Here is a 14,661-nt window from a genome sequence, read left to right on the forward strand (position 1 = left end):
CTTGTAACTAGTAGTTTGAATGTAGAATGTTTGAGTTTTCACAGCAATTACTTCTTTCAAAGCAACGGTTAAGAATTGCACGTTGGTGAAGGAAAATTGATTGAGTTTTGGAAATCAAAGACCGAACGCTCCAAAATTGGCAATTCGAAGTTTGTCGGTGCCTAAAAACAGTGTTGACGCAGAAAGATCGTTTTCTAAGTATAAAAATGTATTAAGTGATGAAAGACGAAGCATAAATGAGAATAATATGACTATTATGTACAATACTTAGTACCAAAAATTCTGTTCATTTAAATAAAAATATTAATATTGCTTGAAATTCAAAGAAATACTTTTGTTGTGTATTGTTGAGCTTTTTTTATTATTTGCGCAATTTCTGTCTTTTGCATCAGTTATATAATAAATTCCTTTATGTTTAAAATTTGTGTAATTTTCAAAATTTCCCGCGAATTTGGGGTCTTTTTTCCAGCGACAAACTTGCAGCCCTAACTATAGGTTACTGAAGTGTTTCCCAAAGTGTGGTATGCGTATCCCCAGGGGTACGGGAACAGTTTAGCAGGGGTACGCATTCTTATGTGAAATATTTTGTAACAAACGAAATTTTCAAAAAATTTTATTAAAAAACAAAGCTAGCCATGAAAATTTACTGTTACATATTTTTCTATTGGCTATTTTTTGCTGAGTTAACAGTTAATAATTAGTTTTGTCAACAGTCAGTTGTGATTTTTAACTTTTGAGCAATTTTTTTTATAGAAAAAAATACATTCACTTTTTTATTAGTGGTACATAGTGTTATGAAAAGTTTAGAAAGGGTACACAAAAATCCTAAGTTTGGGAAACACTGGGTTACTGAATATAACAGCAAAGAAGGCTGAACTCCGTGACACCAGAGCAACAATGCAGTTAAACAGTCTGGGCTTGGACATGGGACACACACAATGGTTTGAGTTGAGTCTTTATTATGAACATAATTGAATCAAAATATTGTTCAAAGGTAACTGATATGCACATAAAACAAAAAACTTTGTAAGAGTAATCAAGAAACAATCTCAGTAAAAATAATCTGGGATACAAAATGCAAGCTATAAAGCTAAACTAAGTAATGGCTATTCAATGATTTTTTTAGAACTAATTTTTCAAGTAATTTATTTTTATTTTCCACATAATTAAACTGAGGGAGCCTTTAAAAATGTATATTAACAATTAAACTTAAGTTTTAGTATTGTTTTATTTATTATATTATTTGTAAATCTTCATTACTTAGATTCAGATTAAAAAAATGCCCTTTGTGCAAAAATTATATTTTTGCTTATAAATATAAGCATATTGGGTCGCCCAGAAAGTACACGCCAACTTTTGATATGCAGAGCTAGCAAAAATCCGCCAAAATAATCGAGTTGAAGCAAACTAACTATTCATCAAAGCAATTTGAAGCTTTCCAAATTTGGATTGTATTCCTCTAGCAGGTATCAAATTTTTAATGTGTATATATGATTAGTATTAATGCAGATGGGTCTGAAAAATATCACTCTTTTATCATTGTCAAGTTGAAAAACCTCTCTGTTTCAAAAATATAAAGCGGCTTCCCGGTGAGTACTTTAACAATAGAGCAACATGAATACTGACTAAAATTTTCTTACACATTCTTCATGCATTTGAGAAGAAAATGGGAAAAGAAAAGTTCTCTCATCTGCAAGATCTCCCCACTTTTTCTCTTATAAAAGTAATGTTTTTTCTTACACACTCTATGATTAAGCTACAGTTTTGGGATTTAAGTATAACCCATTCCTTAAAAGAACAGTACTATAAAACTTTGATTTGTCCATACTTTTTCAAACTAGCAGGGGCTAATCAGCTGCAGTCCATGTAAAAATTTCAATTCTTGAAGTAATGAATATGGTATGGGCATGGAGAAGTATTGGAGATTCTAGCATAAGGATCTCTTCAAAAAAGCTTAATTTCTATTTTTCTGATAAAAATGAATATAGCAATCAAATCAACAAAATTGAAGAGGATTTGCATGTCAATTTTAGAGTGATGACGAATGAAAAATTTTATCTGATGAGCTTCTTTCTCCTTACGGAATTGTAAATGTTGAGGATAATTTAGTAACAATATAATTAAGAGATGTTGAAGACATTACTAAAAGAAATGGCTGATGATGTAAATTATGATAATGGCGAAGATGATGAAAAAGTCCTCCAAATCATATGCAGTGAAACCTTCTGTTATGGACACTCCTGCAAAACGTGAATATTTTTTATTCCAAAGGAATCTTCCATGAATACACTATTATGCATATTCTCCGCAATTTGGATACTCCCGTAACCGGACGCAGACAGTCATTTTTGTCCTCTGAAATGTTATTTTCTATCTCTTCAAACCGGACACAACTTTTTCTAAATTTGAAGAAAAAAGATTTTATAAGTCTGCTTTAAATTACAAAAATAAATAAATAAATAAATAAAATAAAAAATCTATGCAGCTTTTCACCATTTTTAAAGCATGTAAATTTTTCACATTATCCATAACTAAAAATATTGTTAAGCTATTTCACTGCAAAAGAATCAATCTTTCTCCTGTCACCTTGCCTTATCTTTGCAAAGAAAGGAGAGACAATGATACTGCACTTGTGAAATAATTCCCACATGGGCATGTTTTGATCTTTTCATCTAGACAACACAGGTAATGCAACCCCTTAAGTTAAAATGACACCTTAAATGCTCTCAATGCTTCTTCCCCACTAAAAATTTCTTTCATTTTCTTATCAGTTTGTAGACTGTATTTAACACAGCTTGGGTAAAAATAAAATAAAAGAGAACAGAGGTATAGTCTTTGAGGTGTTGCTTTGAGCATTGCTTTTTTTCTTCTATGGATCATGGGAGGTTTTGTTTAAATTGGTATTAGCCACATATCCTATCAAGTGACAGGTAGGTGTTAAGGGATGTAAACCTAATAATTGAAACTGACTGAAGACTAAAAGCTCCTATTCGGTATCATATGTCTAACTTGAATATCTGTGCTAATAGGAAAATTATATTCATTTATCTGTAGCTACATCTAGAATTATGCATTTATATCAAACTTTTTTATATATTCCTTTTCATTAAAGAAATATTTTTTTAAAGTTTAAATAACTATCATCATCATCAATGGCTCGACAGCCCAGGGTGGGCTTTGGCCTTCTCAAGAAGTTTTTCCAGGCTAACCTTTTTTTTGTTAGTGTTTCCCAATTTTCAGTTTTTAAGACCAAAAAGGTCTTTCTCTAGGCAATCTATCCATCTCAAATTTGGCCTGCCTCTTTTTCGTGCGCCAACTGGTCTGGCATTGAAAACTCTTTTTGTGGTACAGTCTTCGTCCATTCTAATAACGTGGCCTGCCCATTTTATTCTTTGTTGTTTCATAAAGTTAATAATGTCAGGTTCATTATATGAGTGATAAAGCTCTAGATTTGATCTTCTAAGCCACACACCATTTTTAAAAATTCCTCCTAAAGTACTTCTCAAGACCTTTCTCTCAAATGTACCCAACATAACCTCATCCGTACAAGATATGGTCCAGGTTTCACAAGCATATGTTAAAATTGATCTTATAAGAGATGTATATAATAAAACTTCTGTTTTTCTATGAATTACATTAGATTTTATGTATTTTCGAATTCCATTAAAACAGTTATTGGCTTAGTAATTCTTAGTATTTCCATTGTGGTATTGTTTCTGTTGTTGATTACAGAACCCAAGTAAACAAAATTGTCAACAACCTCAAATTTATATTCTTCAATTTCTAAATGGGTGTTATTGAAGTTTGTTTTAGTACAGGGCAAATATTTAGTTTTGCTCTCGTTTATTCTCAGGCCCATCTTAAGAGGCGCTTTCTCTGAAGAAATAGAAGCCTGTCTTAGTGCTATAGGTGTTCTAGCAATAATGTCTATGTCATCAGCAAAGGCCAACAATTGCACAGATTTATTAAAAATATTTCCCCTGATGTTAATGTTGGAATCTCTTATTACTTTTTCTAATACTAATTTGAAGAGTAGGCATGCCAATGCATCCCCCTGTCACACACCATTATTTATTACCATTGGGTTTGATAGATTATTCTGTATTTTTACCATAGTTTTGGTTTCATTTAGTGTCAGGCATATCAGCCTAGATAACTTTCTAGACACTTTAAACTCGCTCAAAGCTGCAATGAGGGCTTTTCCATTGATGCCATCTTAGGCAGCTTTAAAATCAATGAAAATATGGTGTGTATCGATTCCATATTCTTTAGTCTTCTCCAGAATCTGCCGAATGTTTAATATTTGCTCAGTGGTGGATCTTCCTTTCCTAAATCCACCTTGATAGTCTCCAACCAGTTTTTCCGCAAATAGAGAGTCTGCTGTATAAAATATTTGAAAATACTTCATAGCTTGTACAAAGCAAGCTAATACCTCTATTTTAAATAACCATCCTTGTAGATAATTATTGAAGATTATTAAATTATTTCCTACATCTTTGAAAATATTCTAAAAACAATTTGCTGTGTTAAACTTCGATATTATGGTACCCTTCCCGTAAACGGTAAACTCTCATATACGGACAATTTCTTCTGTCCAAAGAATGTCCGCTTAACAGAGGTTTCATGAAAGCGATAGAAACTTTAGGCACAATTTGCAGTTTAATTCAGCTACTAAAACTATCTCTTCTTAATTACATGAACTTGAAAAAACTGTGTTTGAAATTCATCAGCGAAAGCAAAAAAAAACATGTATTATGGATAATTTTGTACGAAATTTTTTTTTATTAGGTATATTACTATGTTTTTCTTTGTGCAGCTAGAGTAAATATCAAAATATTAACATTATAAATATTATTTATAATTATTAACATTATAAGTATTAACATTTAATCCTTAGAACCATTTTTATTCATGTTCTAATTGCAATTTATGTTACATTTAGAAATTTTGAATAGGCTTTTCATTTATTTGCCCCTTTTACTTATGCACTTTTTTCTGTTGGTCCTTTAGGCCAGTACATAAGTGAGAGTTCACCATACTTATTTTTAATAATACATTTACTGTTTAAAAAAATTTGAAAGTGTTGCTAAGTACTTGACACTGATGTCCAGTGCTTAGGTCTCAGCTCTGAAGATAATTCTTATTTATAGTACTAAGATAGTTGTCTGTCATTTAATTTTTTCATGCATTTTTTGTTATTTTCAACATTACAGAATAAAGAGGTTTCTCATTTTAGTGGAAACAGTATTGCTGTTCAAATATTGAAAGCTCTTATTTTGCAGGGAAATATTTATGAACAAAATGAAGCATAATTAAATTGAAACTAAAAATAATTATATTACATCATATTAATAGCAAAAAACAAAAAATTCAAAAGGAGACATACTTTATAATTAATACACCAGAAGAGAAATGCTAACATCATAGCAATCACAATAACCATCATTAAAATTATAATTTAAGCTTAAAGAAATATAAAATAAAAAATGATATAACCAGGACTGTCTTAATTGCATGCAGGACATGGACACATAAAAGTTTTAGGCCCCTATAACATGTCATGCTGATTAGAATTGAACTAAAAAACTTCACATACATAAAATAAAGCATTTTTAAGATAAGCAATATTTTAAACAAATTTAAACACATTTTGAAACAACCCCCAAAACTCAATGCTAATAAAATAAAGCATTATTAAACCATGCATATTAAAAAAAAAAAAATTAAGATTAATTGCAATTTGCAAATAATAAAATAGTTTCAAAACCAAGAAGCTAATTAAAATAATTAAATTAAAAAAACATAAAGGTATAACAAAAAGGAACAAAAGGTATAAATTATTTTGTCAAACCTAGTAATTATTAAAACATCTTTCAATGCAGATTAGACATAACCAGATTTAAAGTTACTGTCTCATAGTACTGTGTAATTCTAAACTCTTTCAGCTATTACTTTATTTAACTAATTTTAAATACTAAACAGAGTAAGTGATGGTCAAGCGTTTTTAGAGGCATTGACTAAACATAAAACTTGCTTACATTTATTTTAAATGCCTAGATATTTTTCAGGAACACTGTGATTTCTAAACATTTTAAAATTAAATATTTATTTTTATATAAAGTGATACATTTTCACTTCAGTAGTTAAACTCAAGATAGTGTGAAAAATTAATTTTTCTAAATTAAAGAATATGATACAAAACAACTACTGTTCAAAAGATTTAAAAAAAAACGTTTGGTTTAAATCATGTTGGTTTAAACCTGGCTGCCTTAACTCATGCTGGCTGGTTTAAACCAACATGATTTAAACCAGCCAGATCAACCTTGCATTGAAATAATATATTTAGTCATAAGACATGAAATAATTTTTTAGCTCAATATTTCTCTGATTTCTTAATACTGAACTTATATAAAATAATTATTGTATGACACTAACATTAAAATGACAACACTAACTGAGGGATATCAAAATTTTTTTCTGTAACTAAAAAGGCACTGTGATGCCACAATTGGCATTACATATTTCCTAGCTTTTAAAATTTCTTTCATTACTTAAACTTTATTTTTAATCAGTATTAATCGAATTATATTTAAATTAAATCAATTAATTAATTTTTATTAAATGCAGGGTTCATACAGAGATCAGAAGAAGAAATCCAAGGAGTATCCAAGGAGTCCAAAATTTTAAAAACTGTGTAAAATATAGTTTTTTTTTAAAATTGGGACTCTAAGGCTATTTCTTAACTCACAGTGACCTGTCGAAAAATGATCGAATATTTTGCTTATTTATTTAGGATTTACTCCTAAAAGGCATGTAGGATTAACAGTTTTGCTTTGGAGTAGGTACAAGGTAGGGTCTTATCCCCCCTCATTAGAAACGGCTTTTCTCATTTCTATGGCAGCTAACGCAGTTTTGTAAAAAGAAAACAATTTATTTAAGTTGCAGACAACTTTTAAACTATAAAAATAAACTTATCAAATAAAAATCAACTCACAAGACGGTTGCACAACCCGGGTTTTTCCATGTTTTATTGGGGTTTTTTTCTTCTTCCAAAAGAGTGAAGGGATAAATACCTCATTTTAAAAAAAGTTTATTTTACTATTAATAATTAAGTTTAATTTTATGAATTGACTTAACATATAGGTAATTAATAATTAATACAAATAAATTGGTGCAAAAGTCTAAAAAAAGTTTCTTCCGACATCATGATACAAAATGTTATATGTACTCGCATACATCACACATTTGAAACTTAATTTAACACAAGATTACTTTTTATTTATATTCTTACTAATCAAAACCCACTTTAGGGTGGATTTTATCCAGTAAAAGCTGCCTGTGTTTAACTGGGTAGGTGGGTTTTTTGCACCCCTGTGCACAACTATTTTAAAGACTAAGTTTATGGAAAGGATAAAACTATTAACAAAGGCAAAAACAACACTTAACAAATTATACATCACTCTACTAAGAGCAGAACACAACTTCCAGGAAGTCACAAAACAGGAGAAAAAACAGTGGCATCCATTTGTAAACAGTTCGGACAGTGAAATATTTTACAACAGGGATGAGTTTCTCTAAAGCCGAATGCCTAAATTGTACAATGTAAATAAAATAAAAAAGGGAAAGGAAATTTTAAAATCCATGCAAATTTCAGATCTATCAGTAGGTCCGTAAAATTACGGATAATTCATAAACATTGCCAAATACGTATAATGGAAATTTTTGTACTCGCATTTTCACTGTGTACATTATAGAGTTTTGGAGATGGAGAAACATTTAACATCAGGGTTCATACAGAGATCAGAAGAAGAAATCCAAGGAGTATCTAAGGAGTCCAAAATTTTAAGGAACTTTAAGGAAAATTTAAAAACTTTGTGTAAAAGATAGTCTTTTTTAAAAATTNTATTGTCAAGTAGCTTTTTGTTCACACTAAAACTTCTTTCAACATCGGCATTCCCATGTGGTATGCACAAAAGAGATTTAAAAAGCTTTGCTAAAAGAGGATATTTGATATTTCTCAAATTTTCTTTCTTCACAAAATAGTTTTTCCAAAACATATCAATTGGTGCATATTCATTTCAGTCAGAAGAATAACCTTCTGGTTTTCTATGTAACCTCGTTCATTCATCTAGTAACAAAGATGCCTTAATAGAAGTGTCTTCCATTCTCATTACAGGATGCAACACTTTAAGATGGAACAGTAACCTATTTTCAAGAGGCAATGCTTTTAATAACTTTTTTGCACATGCCATAGACCTGGCACCTAAATACATAGATTTTTTTTCTAAAGAAGATATAAGGATGTCATCACATTTGTGGTATCTAGTTCAACATCTATTAAATTTGAATTTTGCCAAATATCTGCGTTTTCTACATCCAATGATTTTAAGTCCTTTCCTGACAAACTAAGAAAATCAGAACTCTTTAAAAAACGCCCTAACAATGCCTTAAATAGAGACACCATTTCATCATACAGCAAGTGAATCAATGATGTTTCAGTTTGGAAAAGACCTAAAAATTAATTTAATATAGCCAAATTATTCTTTTCTTTTTTTAAAAAAAAGAGCTTTTGGCAAAAGCAATTTAAGTAAATTCAATATTGCATGGCTCATACTATTTTTTAAATTAATAATTACTTTATTTAATTCTGTAAAAGGTAATTCAAGACTCTAATTAATTTAACTATTATTTAAGGTTATCGAGTGTATTTTTCTTTAAAATTTTAATAAATGTTATTGGTAATAGACACTAGGGTATTGGTAATAGACACACTATATTCAACAAAACATTAACAAGATTAATATTGATCATACTGAATTCATAAAAATATGTAAAGAATTTAACAAATTAAGAAAACTTTAATAAATTTTTATTAAAATTGTTTACCTAGTACAGTATTTCATTAATGAAATGATTAAAAAAAATTAAATAATTTTTAAATGCAAATTCAATGAGTATTGAAGCTAAAAAAATTTGTCAGAAGTAAATTATTATATTGTCCCTACTCTCATAATATTTGACAAATCTGTGATAATTAAAATTTTTTATATCAATTGTTTTAAATCAAAGATCATTTTTAAATCATTAAAAGATTAATTAAAGTATTTGACAAATCTGAAAAACATAAGATTTTTTGCTGCATTTAAAATATTGAAAGCCCTTCTCTTCATGCTTGCCTCTAAATATTATTAAGTTCTTTCCTTGAACAAATTAAGAGCATCGAAAATTTTAAAAGTAATAATACAATAATAAAATGCAATAAGTAAAAAACAGAAAAATAATATTTTTAAAAAAATCAATTGAGTAAAATCAATGTTCAGTTTAAATACAATATGCAATTAGTGGATGGTCCCTCAGATAAAAAAATTATGTTTAAGAAACTCAATTAATTTTTCTCTTTATTAAATTAAATGAATAAAGGGGAGATGGAAATTTTGAGGTTATGAAGCTTTGTGATTCTTGACTGCTCTGAGGATCAACATGAAAATATGTACTTAGTGAATGGTCCCTCAAATTAATTCAAAGATCATGGTACTAATCTATAAATAGAATAGCACAAGAAGGCCATTAGCTTGCCATTGACAAAGTTGATAGCACTTCAATAACTATAAATTAACATGAGAAATAAAATTTTCTCTTGCCATTAAAATTTGGCAATGTGTAATTGGTCCCCGAAAATTCGAGAGAAGTTTCAGTTCCATTTCAGAGAGTGGAAAATGAAGCTTGAAATTGAGAATATCTTGCAAAATAAATCAGAGTTGCACATGAAAGTGCAAGAATCCTTCCCACTGAATCCAGAGCAACCCACATGGCAGTAGCTTGGTTGCCGCAAAATTGTGACTTCACGAAACCCAGGGAAAAATATCCTTTTTGGAGCAATTTAAGCCAACTACTTCAATTTGGAGCATGTAGGAGCAGGTTTCCACAATTGGCGCGGTTCGGCGCAGCACTTGCACTACTGCATATAATTTAGTTTCCCAGCTTGGACAGCAAATTCATCAGCAGACTAAGTAAGTTCATCTATGCAAAGCAATAATCTAAGGAGTTTCTAAGGACTAATTTGGAAATCTAAGTAGTTCCAAGTACTCCTTGGAGACTTTTTTATTTCCAAGGAGTTTCTAAGGAGTATAAGGAGTCTGTACGCACCCTGATTAAATGATGAACATAAAAGATGCAACCAGATGCACCCTGATTAAATGATGAAAATGATGAACTAATCGAGAAAAAAAATCTATTTATAATTAAGTGTTTGGTATTAAGCATTCTGGTTTATAATGCTTTCATTATTTTAAAGATAATTTAGTATTAACAAAATATTTGTGCTTTATTGATGTTTAGAACCAAAACCAAAAAAAAATCATTAACTCAGTTGACTGAATCCAAATTATCTGAAATTCTCAAAATGACAATGGCAATCAAGAATTGTAACTAGTATTTTTGAATTCATGATTTGAAAATAAAATAAACTTGAGGATGATGACTGCTATGCATTCTTTTTGGAAAAATAAATCACATGTTACAATCCAGTTTTCAATTTAGATTTTCCTGATTTCCTTGGTTGTCATCAGAATAAAATAAAGAAATTGTTTACAAGTTATTTATTTACCTCTCATTTAACGATATTTTTTGAACTGTTTTATGAAGATTACATACTCAAGGCTTTTATTACATCAAAAAGTAAGTTATACATTAAAAAGCAATCGTGTAATATTATCTTTATACATATTTTACAATAAAGATATTTAGTCACTGTCTTATATTTATATATCCTTTTTAAAAAGTTATATTTACTCTCAATTAAATTTTATGTGAACTGCATTTACTCAATGTATGCAATTAAAATAATAAACACATAATCACTATTTAAAATTCCAAGGCAGTATTAAGATTAAACGTATCATACTATTGCTAAAATTAACCTGTAACTCCTTGGCTAAAAACATTTAATGAGTTTTTATAGTAAGCCAATAATGAAATGAGAAGTTCAAAAAAAATTTTTATGAAGTTACACTGGTAACCCTGCAAAATGATTTAAATTTTATCCTAATAGAATCGAAAACAAAACCTGTGATACCAATTCTGTATTAACATTTAGTTAAAAGTCAATTTTACACAGAAACTAAGCAATGATACCAACTGCTATTTTGAAATTGAATATTGGAGTAAAGTAAAACATATTAAAGAAACTCTTATAAACTTTATTTATACTAAATGAAATGAATGAATGAATATTTGGTGTAGTCCAAAGGCAATAATGAGTTAATTGTCACCGGTCCACAATTTGTTAATACAATAAAATATTTTTGATCTATTATATTAATAATTTTTAGTTTAAACGTAATAGTCTGAAGAAATAAAATTATTAAGATCTCAGAAAACTTTATTTTTCTTTAACCTAAAATTTTTAAATGCTAGCAATTTATTTGTAAGATACGATTGAAAAAAAAATTTAATAAAAATCACAAAATAAAAATGACATTATTTCTCTCTCGCTGCAAGTCTAGTTTCATACCAGAACCTTTTCTTTTTAAACACTGCCTCATCACCATTGAAAATGGAAGGGGTAGCAAATAATTAACCCAGTTTACTTGGTGACTTTAATTAAAGATGGTTCCTAATACAAAGTGAAGGAACTTTTGAATCTCTGAAAAAATATCCTAGTCATCAGAGATTTTAATCCCTAATTTGCTTTTGCTAACTTTTATAATGATTTGTTAGAATTAGGAAAGCATTTTTGTTCTTTCTTAGCTTGCACAAGGTACCATTTACAGTACAGTAGCAAATTAATTATTTGAATTTACTTAGATACGTAATTAAATTTCAAGCATTTTTGTTGATAATTGACAAATTTAAAGAAGCAGTATGATTTGTTTTACAGCATTTAAAAGTAATTTGTCAAAAAATTATTTTTATAAGTAATAGCTAAAGGGAGATTTTCCTTAATTTATTTATTTATTTTAAAAATGACAGCTGAATAAAATGTGTCCACGACCATTATGAACAAATGGTCAAGCCATAAGTAAATGACAAAATAACCCAAATTAAGAATAAAAAAACACATTCTATAAAAAAATATAAACTAAATGAAATGATTTAAATGATTTCTGGTTGAAAAATAATTTACAGATATTGTTGAAATACTGTGTACTATCAGATATGTGTGAGCATCAATTTTTTATTGAATGGCAAGTTTTGAATTTACCTACCTAAATATAGTAAAAATATTAACTAAACAAAAAACATATATTTAAATGATTTCTGGTTGAAAAATAATTTACAGATATTGTTGAAATACTGCGTACTATCACATTTGTGTGTGCATCAATTTTTCATTGAATAACACTTTTTGAATTTATTTACCTTAAAAACCTATTATCCAGAAAATACTTTATGTTTAACTGAATAATTAAAAAATAATTGAATATACTTTCGATTTTTTTCTTCTTTTCAGAAAGAATGTAAATACAGCCATCGGTTCCAGTCAAATCTATGCAATTAAGTCGGGTTATTCGATTAAAAGGGGAGTACAATATTCAATCTTAAATTCTATATTTTTGCAAAATTTTACTTTTTAATGGTATTTAATGCATAGTATAGCGTTTTGATTAAATAAACTCAATTTTATGATGAATAAACAATTATAATTAAAACTACTACCTTATATAGTACCATAGATAACTTATGAAGTACCATGAAATATAAATGTCATTTAAAGTTACATAAAAAGAAATCAATGTTAGTGAAAAGTAAAATATAGGTACTATAATATTATTTGATCCCTTCTTAAAAAATCCATAATTGAAGACTGTTTTTATACCTGTTTAATTCGTCAATTTATCAAAATTAGATTTTCTCTTTCAAAATCTACTATAACTTTCATGACTTGCGTATTCGTTTCAAATATATTCAGAATTTCTGTTTTTTGCTTTTACTTATTAATTTTTTCTAATTCTCAAAACTTGGGAAATTCCAAATTAAAGCACTATTTTACAGTAGTTAGAGATTCTTTGTATCCAAAATTCTTTGCTTATTTCTTTTAATTCCTTTTCATACATTACTTGAAACCATTATTCACTGAATTAAGCAATGATTATTCCACTTAAGAGAAAGACATATTGTACATACTCTAATGTGTTAAGATTTTCAAACTTTTTTTTTTCAAAGCTCATAGCGCACCTGGAGGGGACCACAAGTCTTGACCACAAAACATTTTGTACCTCTTTTTTCTTTTACATTCTAAATGATTCAATGTATAACAAGCTGCAAGATTTGATTAATTTTTCAACTTTACCCTCTAACGCCTCTTTAGATCAACTAATGAACAGGAAGTGTTATTGAAATGATCACCTTTCCTTATCCTAACTGAAAAACGGAAATTCCATTTTAGATGGTGAAACATTTCTCAAAAATAAAAAAATTTTCTTTCTTTTCAGTACCTCTATTTTATGCAATTAGGAGGGGATGAAAAAAAAACAAATATCTGTTTAAACGGGGAATTTAACATTAGATTCACATAAAATGATTTGGTTTCATTAAATTGTATTTGTATAAGCGGGTTATTCTATTATCCAATATGCGATTAAGTGGGAACAGCTGTATGTCCTAAAATTCTTCGTAGGTGAAACTATTTAGCGACTCATAGACAACATCCTTCCTAGTAAGCCATTTCAATGAAATTGTAACATCGATTTTTTTTTTTGGTATACATTTTTATTGATGTGTTTTGTTTAACAAGTGAATAGTAAAAATATAGCATTCCAGCAACAGTCTGTTATGAAACAAGCTCATTGAAGTTAATCTCCACTGTTTTGTGAGCAATTGCATGATTGTGAAAATGTGATCCGTAATACACACAGGCCAACTTTACTTCCTAGACAAGCAAGAACACATGGATTTAAAACTGGGAGGGCTTCTAGCCACCACTGGGTATCAAACCCCGGTTCTTCACTATGACACTTCAGTGTATAATCACCGAGCTATAGCATTTATATGTTTTTATTCATTATGGGATCAATATGATTTCTCAGAAAATTAAGCATTTTTTAGCATAATCACACATGCTTTCCACCTTTAGGTTATATAACATTTCATTCTTAATTTTCAATCAACTTTTTTAATAAAAATACTTACAATCAGAAATTGTCCAAAATGTGCAATATTGTATTTATAGATACCAAATAGGACTGGGCTATAAATCGATGTATCGAAACATATCGATTTAACACATATATCGGCAAGACGATACAGCGACTTTCATTCAAAGCGATGCATCAGAAATCTGATTTAAGCCGTCGAGTCAAGACAACGAGCGCAAAACGATATAGCGATATAAGACACGCAATGATATAAGATAACGATATAGGACTCTTCTCTTACATTCCGATGTCGACTCGCGCTGTGGAAAACGATGTTCGTTTCGTTATGTTGAAATGGCCTTGATTGGTGAGCTGTAGAATCAGAATTTTGAGAACACATATCGTTATATTGCATGTTCCTTTTCGCACCTCTTAGCTTTTTTTTCTTTGTCGCGACTTTTCTTGTAGATTATTTTCAGTGGGACTAACTTCGTGATCGCCGATGTTACCTTGTTCTGAAGGCAATCTATTATTGAAAAGAATATATAAAGAAGAGTTTCTTCATTAATTAGATAAGTTTTTTTTT

The 14,661-nt window shown here is 29.0% G+C and overlaps 1 protein-coding gene across 4 annotated transcripts in view; it reads right to left on the reverse strand.

Annotated features, from left to right (window-relative positions):
- Positions 1-14,661, reverse strand: part of LOC107448596 (intracellular coagulation inhibitor 3) — a 49,279-nt gene that overhangs the window by 26,997 nt on the left and 7,621 nt on the right. The window contains exon 3 of one of the 4 annotated variants that reach the window (XR_011638383.1): positions 1,829-2,399. The exons of the other annotated variants lie outside the window; for them this stretch is intronic. The gene's annotated coding sequence lies outside the window, so the exon portion shown is untranslated. The remainder of the gene's footprint in view (positions 1-1,828; positions 2,400-14,661) is intronic. 4 annotated transcript variants of the gene reach the window in all.

This window comes from Parasteatoda tepidariorum, chromosome X2 (assembly GCF_043381705.1).
Source record: "Parasteatoda tepidariorum isolate YZ-2023 chromosome X2, CAS_Ptep_4.0, whole genome shotgun sequence".
In the NCBI taxonomy this organism is placed as follows: domain Eukaryota; kingdom Metazoa; phylum Arthropoda; class Arachnida; order Araneae; family Theridiidae; genus Parasteatoda; species Parasteatoda tepidariorum.